Source organism: Nycticebus coucang, chromosome 17, assembly GCF_027406575.1.
Source record: "Nycticebus coucang isolate mNycCou1 chromosome 17, mNycCou1.pri, whole genome shotgun sequence".
Lineage (NCBI taxonomy): Eukaryota > Metazoa > Chordata > Mammalia > Primates > Lorisidae > Nycticebus > Nycticebus coucang.
The window spans coordinates 224,222-236,985 of record NC_069796.1 but is presented as its reverse complement, the minus strand read 5'-3'; the positions used below and the strand labels follow the sequence as shown (position 1 = coordinate 236,985).

At 41.8% G+C, this 12,764-nt stretch overlaps 1 protein-coding gene across 1 annotated transcript in view; it reads left to right on the top strand.

Annotated features, from left to right (window-relative positions):
- LIX1 (limb and CNS expressed 1) overlaps positions 1-12,764 on the top strand; it is a 66,018-nt gene that overhangs the window by 24,533 nt on the left and 28,721 nt on the right. The window lies entirely within an intron of this gene.

Genomic DNA, 12,764 nt, shown 5'->3' with positions numbered 1-12,764 from the left:
GTCAAAGAAGGATCACAGGGAATCTAAATGTGAATTGAGGTAGGCAGCTGAAGTGTCTCAGCCTATGGAAAAGGGAAGCTGGCACCCTCCATGCAGCAAACACAACATTCTCAGAGCTAGGGGAGTGTAAGATCCGTATTAGTGCAAAGAACACAGGAGAACACATTGAGGCAGTCACGTCAGAATGGAATGCACCTTCATGTCCTGCGGGTTTTATTATATATAAGAGCAAAGACCCTGAAGGGTTCTAAGCAAAAGAGGGATATGTTCAGATGTGCCTCAGAAAGATTACCCTGGCAGCAATGTGAAGAATCTTCATGTCTAAATGATGGTAAAGGCTGAGAGGCCGCAGGAAGTGGGCGGTCAGCGTGGGCACGGGCTGCAGACAGCACACAGAGGGAAGGGACCAGGCCCCACTAGGCCTGGGCTTAGAAGACACTCAGCTCCAGCCATTGACAGGGGGTGCAGGGAGGAGGAGCAGATCTGTGCCAAGTGAGCACCATCCTTGTGAAGTCCCCAGAAGCCCGCGGCAGGGAATTCAGCTGTCAAAAAGGCAGGACCTGAAGCTCAAGAGAGAGTTATGGATTAAATTTCTGCATTTCTGGGCTAAAGCCATGGACACAGCAAGAGCATGTGGTGTGAGGAAAGGGTCAAGACATGGTCTGAGGAACAGTTTGTTGTTTTGTTTTTTTGTGGGGTGGGGGAGACAGGAGAGAATAAAAAGGAAAAGATTGCTCTAAATCATCTGAGGACTGGCCAGAAATAGCCAAAGAACCAGAAGAGTGAATTTGTGGAAAGCAAGAGGTATGACGCCTTGAGGCTAAAGGTGCAGCCAACAGGTTCAGCCATGGGATGGAGGTCCAAGGGTTAGGGTTAGAGGGCAAGACCCTTAGTGACCTCACTGGGAGAACAGGACTCAGGCAGAGGCAGGTTAGAAAGTATGCAGGGGTTCAGAGAGAGAGAGACAGTGTCTCTCAGTGAAGATGAGGAGGGCTGATTCCTGCTCTGTTGCAGCACGAGCAATTCCTTGCTGAGATTACAGAACCCCTGCACCTCTTGTGCAGGGCAGGTGGAGATAAAGCTGTGCTGGTCAAGGCATCCAGCACAGCTGGACACCCTGGGCCACATCTCAAGCTGAGCAGCAGTACGCTGGCCATAGTGCCCACACAGTTCCCAGTAGCCCCAGAAATGGGCTGGAACCAGCAGGATGAACTTGTCTTAGAACATAAAATCGCAAAACACCCTCAATATTGAATCAGGTGGGTGGAGTTAGCACATTCCTTGGACTCTTTTCTAATCTAAAATGTTTTAAAATGTCAAAGATATTTTCAAGCAAGTAAATACACAGTAGTGCGAAGAAACAAGAAAGGGTGAACTTTGAGGCAATTCTGGGAGATGAAAGTGGAATCAAATTATTAGATGCAAAAATATTATGATCTAAACTTTTAGGAAAAATGTCCATGAAAGTAAAGAAGAGCTAGAGAAACTGTAGCACCAGATGAATAGATGCAAAGCACAGGGGACAGCCTGTGGGTAATTTTAAGGCTAACGGACTGCTTTTGAGACATGGCCCTTCCCAACCCTGAGAGTGATTAGCAGTGGATTCCGTCCTCTTGTGAGCAGAAGTGAACTGACAGAAGAGCCCAATTTGAATGTGGTTCTAGAAGCCTCAGAGAAGAGCTTGGCATCCTCCCAGACACCAGAGACATGGAGGGCAGCAAAGGGGGACTGAGGAAGAGGCTCCAACCCACCTGTACCCACAGGCCCCTGATAGACACCCCAAGTGAGGCCAGTCACCCCCACCCATCCCAGAGCACTGGTCAGCCCTCCCGTCCCAGGAGATCTGGGGAAACAGGCCTATGGGAGCAAGGGGAAGGTGGTGCAGCCACCAAAACTAGGCTGGGGGGGGTGGGGTGTGGGTGGTCAGTGAAGTCACTAAGCATTTGAGGAAAACCAAATGCAGGAGTCAAAAGAACAAGACAAGCAAAGCAAAGAACAAATCATTCAAGCAGTACAGAATATGAGAGTGTTACATTGGGTGTCTGCAGAAAATTTTGAGAAGACATTTATTCCTAAAAGAGCTATGAAAAAGAGAGGAAACAGAACAAGAAAGTCACAGCAAATATGAATGCCAAATGAGAATAATAAAAATAACAAAAGAGGAGCAAGTAGATGAGTAGACAAAGACACAAATGATCACAAAGTCAATGAACAATGAAGTAAATCTTCTAGAATTCAGGGCAAAAAGACAGAGATGGAAGAAGGCAATAGAAGATAATGGGGACAAATCCATGAGGTGAACATTAACTGAGTAAGAGTTCTACCAAGAGACAGAGGAAACAAATACCTGCTGGGGATCTTAGCTAACGAGGCAGCTGCGGGGACGGCACCGCCTCCAGGCGGGTTTCACAGGAACCTTTCATGGTGGCTGTGTGGGACTGAGCAACGGCACTCTGCGTGGGGAAATCAAGGGACTTCTTTTTGCTTCCCATTTATACATCATTCTGTTTTAAAATTAGATTGAACAAATATGTAGCTGTAGGAGAACCTCAGGGGACCTGTGAAATGGGACAAAAACTGGCAAATTTGATTAATAAAACCAAAAACTGTTTCTTTTCTTTTTTTTTTTAATTAAATCATAGCTGTGTACATTAATGCAATCATGGTGCACCATACACTGGTTTCATAGACCGTTTAACACACTTTCATCACACTGGTTAACATAGCCTTCCTGGCATTTTCTTAGTTATTGTGTTAAGACATTTATATTCTACATTTACTAAGTTTCACATGTACCCTTGTAAGACGCACCACAGGTGTAATCCCACCAATCACCCTCCCTCTGCCCATCCTCCCCCACTTCCCCATACTCCTAGGTTATAACTGGGTTATAGCTTTCATATGAAAGCCATAAATTAGTTTCATAGTGGGGCTGAGTACATTGGATACTTTGTCTTCCATTCTTGAGATACTTTACTAAGAAGAATCCAAAAACAGTTTCTTTGGAAAGATAAAGAAGAATGGCAAATCTCTGGCACCTCTATAAGGCAGAACCCAAGACACAGGCCACCCGGCATGAGTGGGCATGAAAGGCCGCATGAATCAGGGTATTAAGAACCTTAGATGAAAGTTACATGACAGGGACTAGGTTTGTGGAAATCTATATAATTTTTGCAACTCTTCCATAAGTATTTTATTTTAAAAGAAAAGGTTAAAAAGATGAGGTATCTTCAATGGTTCCCTATTACCTTCTTATTAAAATCTGAATTTCTGACTCTGGCAATAAAGATCTCACAGCTGGGCAAACTTTCCCTCCCAAATTTATCTCCCTGTCCCTCTTCTGACACCTGATGCTTCAGCCTGACTGTCCCCAGCACCCTGCCCCTCTCCCACCTCTCCCAAATCTCAGGTAGGAAGTGCTGGAGCAACCTCCCCTTCCGTATGACCCTGCCCATCTTCCCATGGGACTCCGCACAAGGCCACATTCTCCATGAATCCTCTCAAATGCTCCCTGCTAGAAATCTCTACCACCTCTGACTTCCTAAAGTTGCACTCTGTGTTTCTTCACTAGGCTTAGTGCTTTCTGCCTTATGCCAAAATCACTCAGGTGCATGTTGTTTCTGTAGGAAAATACAAGTACCTCCGGATGCCTGGCATTGTCTTTCATATAGTTAAGCACCTGATACATTTTGTTGAGTAAATAGCCAAATAAATGAATAACAAATCCCAAGAATAAATGAAGTTAATGTTTGTCCATTCTTGTATATAATCTCTACTCAGCTGGTATATGTCACCTAACTCTGCAAGGTGGTGGTTAGGAAGAAAAGGTCAGTAATGTTAAAATCAGCTGATATTATTTTGTTCATATCTGTTGTTAAAGTTTTGAAAGTGGATCAATTTGAAAGTATTGATTAAAAAGACCTGATTCTTTTTGAATTTAACTTATTGTGATAACTTTCCTCTATCTAACCATAAATAACAAAGATTTGTGTGCCCTCCCCCAAGTAAGTGTTGTGTGTGTTCATGCCTAGCAGGTACATTCATTATAATCTATCTAGAGTGTGACGTGTTTGACAGACCAGTGCACATATCTAGAGGATGCAAATCTATGAAGTTCTAGTGTGGTGGCCCCTATGGCCTTGGTTGCAGTTGTTGCACGAAGGAAATAGGCGTGACATGGATTGAAGTACAACCTTCCAAGAGGCAAGCTAACCTTAAGTGCAGGGTACCCCTGAGCAACCGCCACGGTAGCCTTTTAATAAGACTATACATGACAGGTGAGGGGAGTATTAGACAATGACTGTATGCTTAAGGATTGCCACAGGCTTGGGCTTACTCTCCGCAACTAACACCTGCAGATGAGTTGCCCAAGGGTCTGCCCCCAAGCTGCAATTCATCTCGCTCAGAGGCCGTCTGGCTCTCGGCATCCTCGCATTAACCCCCCCCCCCGCCCCGCCCCCCGCCACTTGTGTATTCAAAGACAGTTCTGGATAGGCAAAGGAGAAAATTTGTTGTTGATTATTTCAGCTGTTCTCCTCACCAAGGAGCTTTCCTCCCTGCTAAGCAAAAAAACAAAAGGGCACATAAGCATAAAAAAAAAAAATCACGCTAATGAAACTAACCCTGGTTTAAAAAGAGATTACTTTAGCCAGACTAGGCATAGGGGAAAACATACCCCCTTCATATTAATCACCACCCAACTATGTGCCTTGGGCTAACCCATAATGTCAATGACGCTTCTATGGGAAGTATTAACCACCACCCAAATTTACATGTCCACAGCATCCATCTTGAATAAGTGGACAACAGCAAACATCGAATGTTAGGTGGGGAAGGGGCTATACCAAACAAACTCAGACCCTTTCAAAGGAGCAGTAAAGATCAGGTACCCAACTGAAACAAATACAAGCCTAACAAGTAAAATTCTCTTACCTTAGCTGATACCAGTACAACCATTACCCCACGCCCTACAGTTCAAGGTCTTTGTTGTACATAACCTCATCAAGGCCCAAAGGATGGGGGAGGAGGAAAATGATAGACTGGAGCCAGCTTTCCACAGAGGCTCACGTCCAGGAGAGTTAAAGGACAGAAGTTTAGCAAGTAAGTTGATGGTTTAGAGTTGAGCCACGAGAGAAGGTTGATGAACACACATCAACCCTGCTGAAGTGAGCTCCAACCCCAAGGGTACAAACAATAGGTACAAAACCCATCACCAACTGGATGGGAGTCCCCTCCCCCATGATAATGGCTCTCAGTGTATTTTACACAAACAAGCAAGCAGAATTCAGATCTTCTCCTATTTTATCCCATGGGAGAGACCCTCTAAAAACTGGAACTGCTTTCCCAGAGAGGACCCACTAGTGTGCCATGGAACTCTCCCACCAGGCATAAAATTGTATATATTCTCTACCTACAATTCTGAACTCCCAACACTCCCCTCTACTCTCACCTTGACATCTGGAAGCCTGTTCCCCATGGGGTCCAGATTCTGGGACATTTTCTTGAGAGGTGTGGACAAGGTGTGGGCTGTTGCAGGTCTGTGCTGATTCTGTGGCATGGGTGTAAAGAGAGGACTGTGAACTGAGAGGGTGAGGGAGAAGTGGTGCCCCGTGGCACAGAGCAGCAATGGCAACAGCAGGAACAATAGGGTTCACACCCCTAGGGATATTTTGGAGAGACACTACCCACCTCTCTTGGCAACCAGAGAAAGCCAGGCCTCTACTCTGGTGGCAGCCACTCGTGGAACAGATCTGGGACTGAAACACAGGCCCCGTGAGTAAAGGGTATCCCTGAGGCAGTACCCCAGCGGGACATGGCAGGGACAGAGACTAGAATATGTGCACAGGATGGGACTGAGTCAGAAGTGCTGCTTTAGTGAGCCTAAGAAGCACCTGGCCCCCAGGGGAACATAGCTGAGACAAAATCAGGTGGGGCAACAGCACCAGCCCAGAGAGAGGCAGGAACTGAGAGCTGAGAACTGAGAACTCTAACTGCACCCACCCCAACACAGAGTGCAACAGAGACAGAGATGCCAGCTCTGTGAGAATCGGCACAACAGCATTGGCACAGGCTAGGACTGAATGGCAGTTTCTGTGAACTCAAACAGTGCCTGGCCCACAGGGGAATATAGACAGGACAGTAATTCTAATTCTGCAAGAATATAAGTGGCAGAAACATCAATCTGGGGCAGGGCTGGAACTGAGTGAATCGCCCCAGCTTCCTTTAAGCACCTGAGGTTGTGAGGCTTCAGCTCCCCCTGCTGGCTGGTGCCAGAGTGCAGAGGTCTTGCCAAGGGGACATAGACCTCCCTGTGACTCAGTCAGGTGCAAACACCTAGAGCTTCTGCTCATTGGAGGGAACTGGGTCACAGCCCTGCGGGGTTACCAGTGACTGGGTGTGACAGAAGTGCAAGGTGGGGAAGGAGGCATCAACTTTCCTGGACTAATTCATTTGCTGGGTGGGTACTTCTGACTCCATGAAGCTTCAGAGTGAGTCATACTTGAGCTGCCAGCAGACTCCTGCTGTCTAGTTGCTGGAGACCTTTTGAACGCTATCACTTGAGACTGAGTGCTGACTGGGACAATTGATTTGGAACTCTTGACCTGGGCCAATCACCCAAGGACTATCCAAAGTGGTACCTTGGGTGTATAGTGGTGGGAAGGTTTGATTTTCCTTTTCCAGTTGTTGCCTGTGGAGGGAGGGTGACTTTGTTGCTGGTATTTATCCACAGTTGAGACTTCAACCCAGAGTTACTGATTCACTATGATTGGACAGAGACCAGCTGAAAACAAGACAGAGACACTTAGCCCCACCACACCAAGCAGGTCCCCAGTGTTTTAGGCCGTACCACTTGTCCTTTGCAAAGCTCTAGGAGAAAAGGTACAGACACCAGTCCCAGCTCTTGGGCAAAGGGCTGGTTAATCCCTACTCCAGGAGCCCCCAACCCAACTTCACCTTATCTGCTCATCTAGCCAAATGGTGTAAGAAAATCATGGGTGGAATTAGCAGAAAAACTCCAGCAACATGAATAATCAGAGTAGATCAACTCCTCCAAGTAATGACATGGTGGACACACCAGAAGATCCCAGTCATAAACAAATGGCTGAGATGTCAGAAATCAAATTCAGAATTTGGATCGCATATAACATTAATAGAATGGAGGTAAAGTTAGAATTAGAAATTCAAGGAACATTTCGAAAGTTGTCTCAAGAATTCAATAAATTCAAAGACAAAATCACCAATGATTTTGACACATTCAGACAAGAACTTGCAGTTCTCAAAGATCTGAGAAATACAGTAGAATCCCCCAGTAACAGAATGGAGCAGGCAGAAGAAAGGATTTCTGACATTGAAAACAAAGCTTTTGAACACTCCCAAATGCTCAAAAAGGAAGAGAAGTGGAGAAAAATAATGGATCATTCTCTGGGCAGCACCTATGGCTCAAAGGAGTAGGGCGCCAGCCCCATATGCCAGAGGTAGCAGATTCAAACCCAGCCCTGGCCAGAAACTGCAAAAAAAAAAAAAAAAAAAAAAAAAAAGAAGGATCATGCTTTCAGAGGGCTCTGGAATAAAAACTAATATTCACCTTATAGGAATTCCTGAAGGCAGAGAGGTGGCTTTGAAAGGCCCAGATGTTCTACTCCATGAGATAATCAAGAACTTCCCAGACATGCCAAGAGATTCTGAAATTCAGATAGCAGACAATTTCAGAACCCCAGCACTACCCAACCCAAATAAGGCATCTCCCAGACACATTTTAATTAACTTTACCAAAGGTAATATGAAGAAGAAAATTCTGCAAGCAGCCAGACATAAGAAAACAATAACCTACAAGGGGAAGAATATTAGAATGATGGCAGATCTTTCTGCTGAAACCTTTCAAGCTGGAAGAGAGTGCTCATTGACTTTTAATCTCCTAAAACAAAATAATTTTCAACCCAGGATCCTGTATCCTGCTAAACTGAGTTTCATTTATGATGGAGAAATTAAATACTTTAATGACATTCACATGTTGAAGAAATTTGCCATAACTAAACCAGCTCTCCAGGGTATTCTCAAACCTATCCTCCATAATGACCAGTGCAATCCTCTACTACCAAAGAAAACCCACTCAGAAGTTTTTGATCAAATTCCAACTTCCACAATGGCAAAGGGATTAAAAATGTCCACTGGACTTTCAAAAAACTCAATACCCAAATTCTACCAGGCTTATCAATATTTTCAATTAATGTGAATGGTTTATACTGTCCTCTAAAGAGGCACAGGTTGGCTGACTGGATACAAAGACTCAGGCCAGATATCTGCTGCATACAAGATTCTCATCTTACCTTAAAAGATAAATATAGGCTCAGGATGAGGGATGGTCATCTATATTCCAGGCAAATGGAAATCAGAAAAAATCAGGTGTTGCAAGTTTATTTGCAGATAGGGTTTAAACCAACAAAAGTAAGGAAAGATAAGGATGGTCACTTCATATTTGTTAAGGGCAACACTCAACATGATGAGATTTCAATTATTAACATTTATACACCCAACCAGAATGTGCCTCAATTTACAAGAGAGACTCTAACAGACATGAGCAACTTGATTTCCTCCAGCACTATATTACTTAGAGATTTTAACACTCCTTTGGCAGTATTGGATAGATCCTTCAATAAGAAACTCAGCAAAGAAATTTTAGATTTAAATTTAACCAGTCAACAATTGGATTTAACAGACGTCTACAGAACATTTCATCCTCACAAAATTGAATACACATTCTTCTCATCAGCCCACGAAACATCCTCCAAAATTGATCACATCTTAGGTCACAAGTCTAACCTCAGAAAATTTAAAAGAATAGAACATATTCCTTGCATCTTCTTGGAACATCATAGAATAAAAGTTGAACTCAGTAACAACAGAAATCTGCATACTCATATAAAAACTTGGAAACTAAATAACCTTATGCTGAATAATAGCTGCGTCATAGACAAGATTAAGAAGGAAATTACAAAATTTGTGGAAAAAAATGATAACAAAGACATGAATTACTAGAAACTCTGGGATAACGCAAAGGCAGTCCTAAGAGGGAAATTTATAGCACTGCAAGCCTTCCTCAAGAGAATAGAAGGAGAGGAAGTTAACAACTTAATGGGACATCTCAAGCAACTGGAAAAGGAAGAACATTCCAACTCCGAACCTAGCAGAAGAAAAGAAATTACCAAATTTAGAGCAGAATTAAATGAAATTGAAAACAAAAGAATTATACAACAGATCAATAAATCCAAAAGTTGGTTTTTTGAAAAGGTCAATAAAATAGATAAACCTTTGGCCAACCTAACCAGGAAAAAAAGAGTAAAATCTCTAATTTCATCAAATAGAAATGGCAAAGATGAAATAACTACAGACCCCTCAGAAATTAAAAAAATCCTTAACGAATATTACAAGAAACTTTACTCTCAGAAATATGTAAATCTGAAAGAAATTGACCAATACTTCGAAGTACGCCACCTACCAAGACTTAGCCAGTACCATGTGGAAATGTTTCTGAATGCTTTTTCAGAAATATCAAGTTCTGAAATAGCATCAACTATACAAAATCTCACTAAAAAGAAAAGCCCAGGACAAAATGGCTTTACATCAGAATTCTACCAAACCTTTAAAGAAGAACTAGTACCTATATATATATTCCAAAATATAGAAAAAGAAGGAATACTACCCAACACATTATACGAAGCTAACATCACCTTGATCCCTAAACCAGGGAAAGACCCAACAAGAAAAGAAAATTATAGACCAATATCACTAATGAATATTGATGCAAAAATATTCAATAAGATCCTAACAAAGAGAATCCAACAACACATCAAAAAAAATTATACACCATGACCAAGTGGGATTTATCCCAGGGTCTCAAGGCTGGTTCAACATATGTAAATCTATAAATGTAATTCAGCACATAAACAAACTAAAAAATAAAGACCATATGATTCTCTCAATTGATGCAGAAAAAGCTTTTGATAATATCCAGCATCCTTTCATGATCAGAACATTTAAGAAAATTGGTATAGAAGTGACATTTCTTAAACTAATAGAGGCCACCTACAGCAAACTCACAGCCAATATCATATTGAATGGAGTTAAATTGAAATCATTTCCACTTAGATCAGGAACCGGGCAAGGTTGCCCCTTGTCTCCATTGCTCTTTAACATTGTAATGGAAGTTTTAGCCATTGCAATTAGGGAAGAAAAGGCGATCAAAGGTATCCACATAGGGTCAGAAGAGATCAAACTTTCACTCTTCACAGATGATATGATCGTATATCTGGAAAACACTAGGGATTCTACTACAAAACTTTTAGAAGTGATCAAGGAATACAGCAATGTCTCAGGCTACAAAATCAACACCGATAAATCTGTAGTCTTTATATATACCAACAATAGCCAAGCCGAAAAAATAGTCAAGGACTCTATTCCTTTCACAGTAGTGCCAAAGAAGATGAAATATTTGGGAGTTTATCTAACAAAGGACGTGAAAGATATTTATAAAGAGAACTATGAAACTCTAAGAAAAGAAATAGCTGAAGGTGTTACCAAATGGAAAAACATACCATGCTCGGGAAGAATCAACATTGTTAAAATGTCCATGCTATTACCCAAAGCAATATACAATTTCAATAAAATCCCTATTAAAGCTCCACTGTCATACTTTAAAGATCTCAAAAAAATAATATTTCATTTTATATGGAATCAGAAAAAAACCTCGAATAGCCAAGACATTACTCAGAAATAAAAACAGAGCAGGAGGAATCATGCTACCAGACCTCGGATTATACTATAAATCGATAATGATCAAAACTGCATAGTACTGGCACAAAAACAGACAGGTAGAGGTATGGAACAGAATAGAGAACCAAGAGATGAACCCAGCTACTTACCATTATTTGATCTTCAATAAGCCAATTAAAAACATTCAGTGGGGAAAAGATTCCCTATTTAACAAACGGTGCTGGGTGAACTGGCTGGCGACCTGTAGAAGACTGAAACTGGACCCACACTTTTCACCATTAACTTTGATAGACTCTCACTGGATTAAAGATTTAAACTTAATACATTAAAGTATAAAAATACTAGAAGAAAGTGCAGGGAAAACTCTCGAAGAAATTGGCCACGGTGAATATTTTATGAGAAAGATTCCCCAGGCAATTGAAGCAACACCAAAAATACATTACTGGGATCTGATCAAACTACAAAGCTGCTGCACATCCAAGAACACAGTGAGTAAAGCAAGCATACAGCCCTCAGAATGGGAGAAGATATTTGTAGGTCATGTCTCTGACAAAGGTTTAATAACCAGAAGTAAGAGAGAACTCAAACATATTAGCAAGAAAAGAACAAGTGATCCCATCTCAGGGTGGGCAAGGAACTTGAAGAGAAACTTCTCTGAAGAAGACAGGCACATGGCCTACAGACAGATGAAAAACTTCTCATCATCCTTAATCATCAGAGAAATGCAATCAAAACTATTTTGAGATATCACCTAACCCCAGTAAGAGTAGCCCACATAACAAAATCCCAAAACCAGAGATGTTGGCGTGGATGTGGAGAAAAGGGAACACTTCTACACTGCTGGTGGGAATGCAAACTAATATGTTCCTTTTGGAAAGATATTTGGAGATCACTTAGTGATCTAAAAATAGACCTTCCATTAGATCCTTTAATTCCTCTACTAGGTATATATCCAGAAGTCCAAAAATCGCTTTATAACAAAGATATTTGCACCAGAATGTTTATTGCCACCCAATTCATAATTGCTAAGTCATGGAAGAAGCCCAAGTGCCCATCAACCCATGAATGTATTAATAAATTGTGGTATATGTATTATGCAGCCTTAAAAAAGATGGAGACTTTGCCTCTTTTATGTTTACATGGATGGAGTTGGAACATATTCTTCTTAGCAAAGTATCTCAAGAATGGAAGAAAAAGTATCCAATGTACTCAGCCCTACTATGAAACAAATTTATAGCTTTCATATGAAATTTATAACCCAACTATAGCCCAAGAAGAAGGGGAAAGAGAAGAGCGAGGGGAGGGGAATAGGAAGGGAGGGTAATTCGTGGGACCACACCTATGGTGCATTTTACAAGGGTACATGTTAAATTCACTAAGTGTAGAGTACAAATGTCTTAACACAATAACTAAGACAATGTGGTGAAGGCTATGTTAACCAGTTTGATGAAAATATGTCAAATGGTATATAAAACCAGCACATTATACCCCATGATTGCATTAATGTACATAGCTATGATTTAATAAAAATAAAAAAAAAAAGGCTCAGAGGATGCATTCTGAGCTTTCCTGGGGCTTGTTATTCAGCCTAAAATAATGAAATCCTCTATCAGTCTTCCGTCTCTGAATAGAAGCTCTAACTGCCAGATGCTAACCACTCTTAACAGCTTCCTGCTGATGATGGATGGTGATATGGGGGAGCCAGTTAGAGGTCCCACAGAGGAGGTTCATTCAGCGTTCTTCATTATGAAATTGTCCAAGCCCCAGAAATTAGGGTCCTGTGAATATCAATAGAAATGTTAGTGAAAGCAGATTCATTAAAATGCTGGCAAGGTTTCCTGCTTGTGTTGAGGCTTAATCCAGCGGGCTGGTAACCACTGCTACTCTTGATGTTCTGTAATGATATGAGCAAAACCTCGTGCAGCACATAAGTAGGTTTCTATTCAGACATATCAGGTTTTTTAACACCATTTGGTTTGAGCCCTTATTTTAAA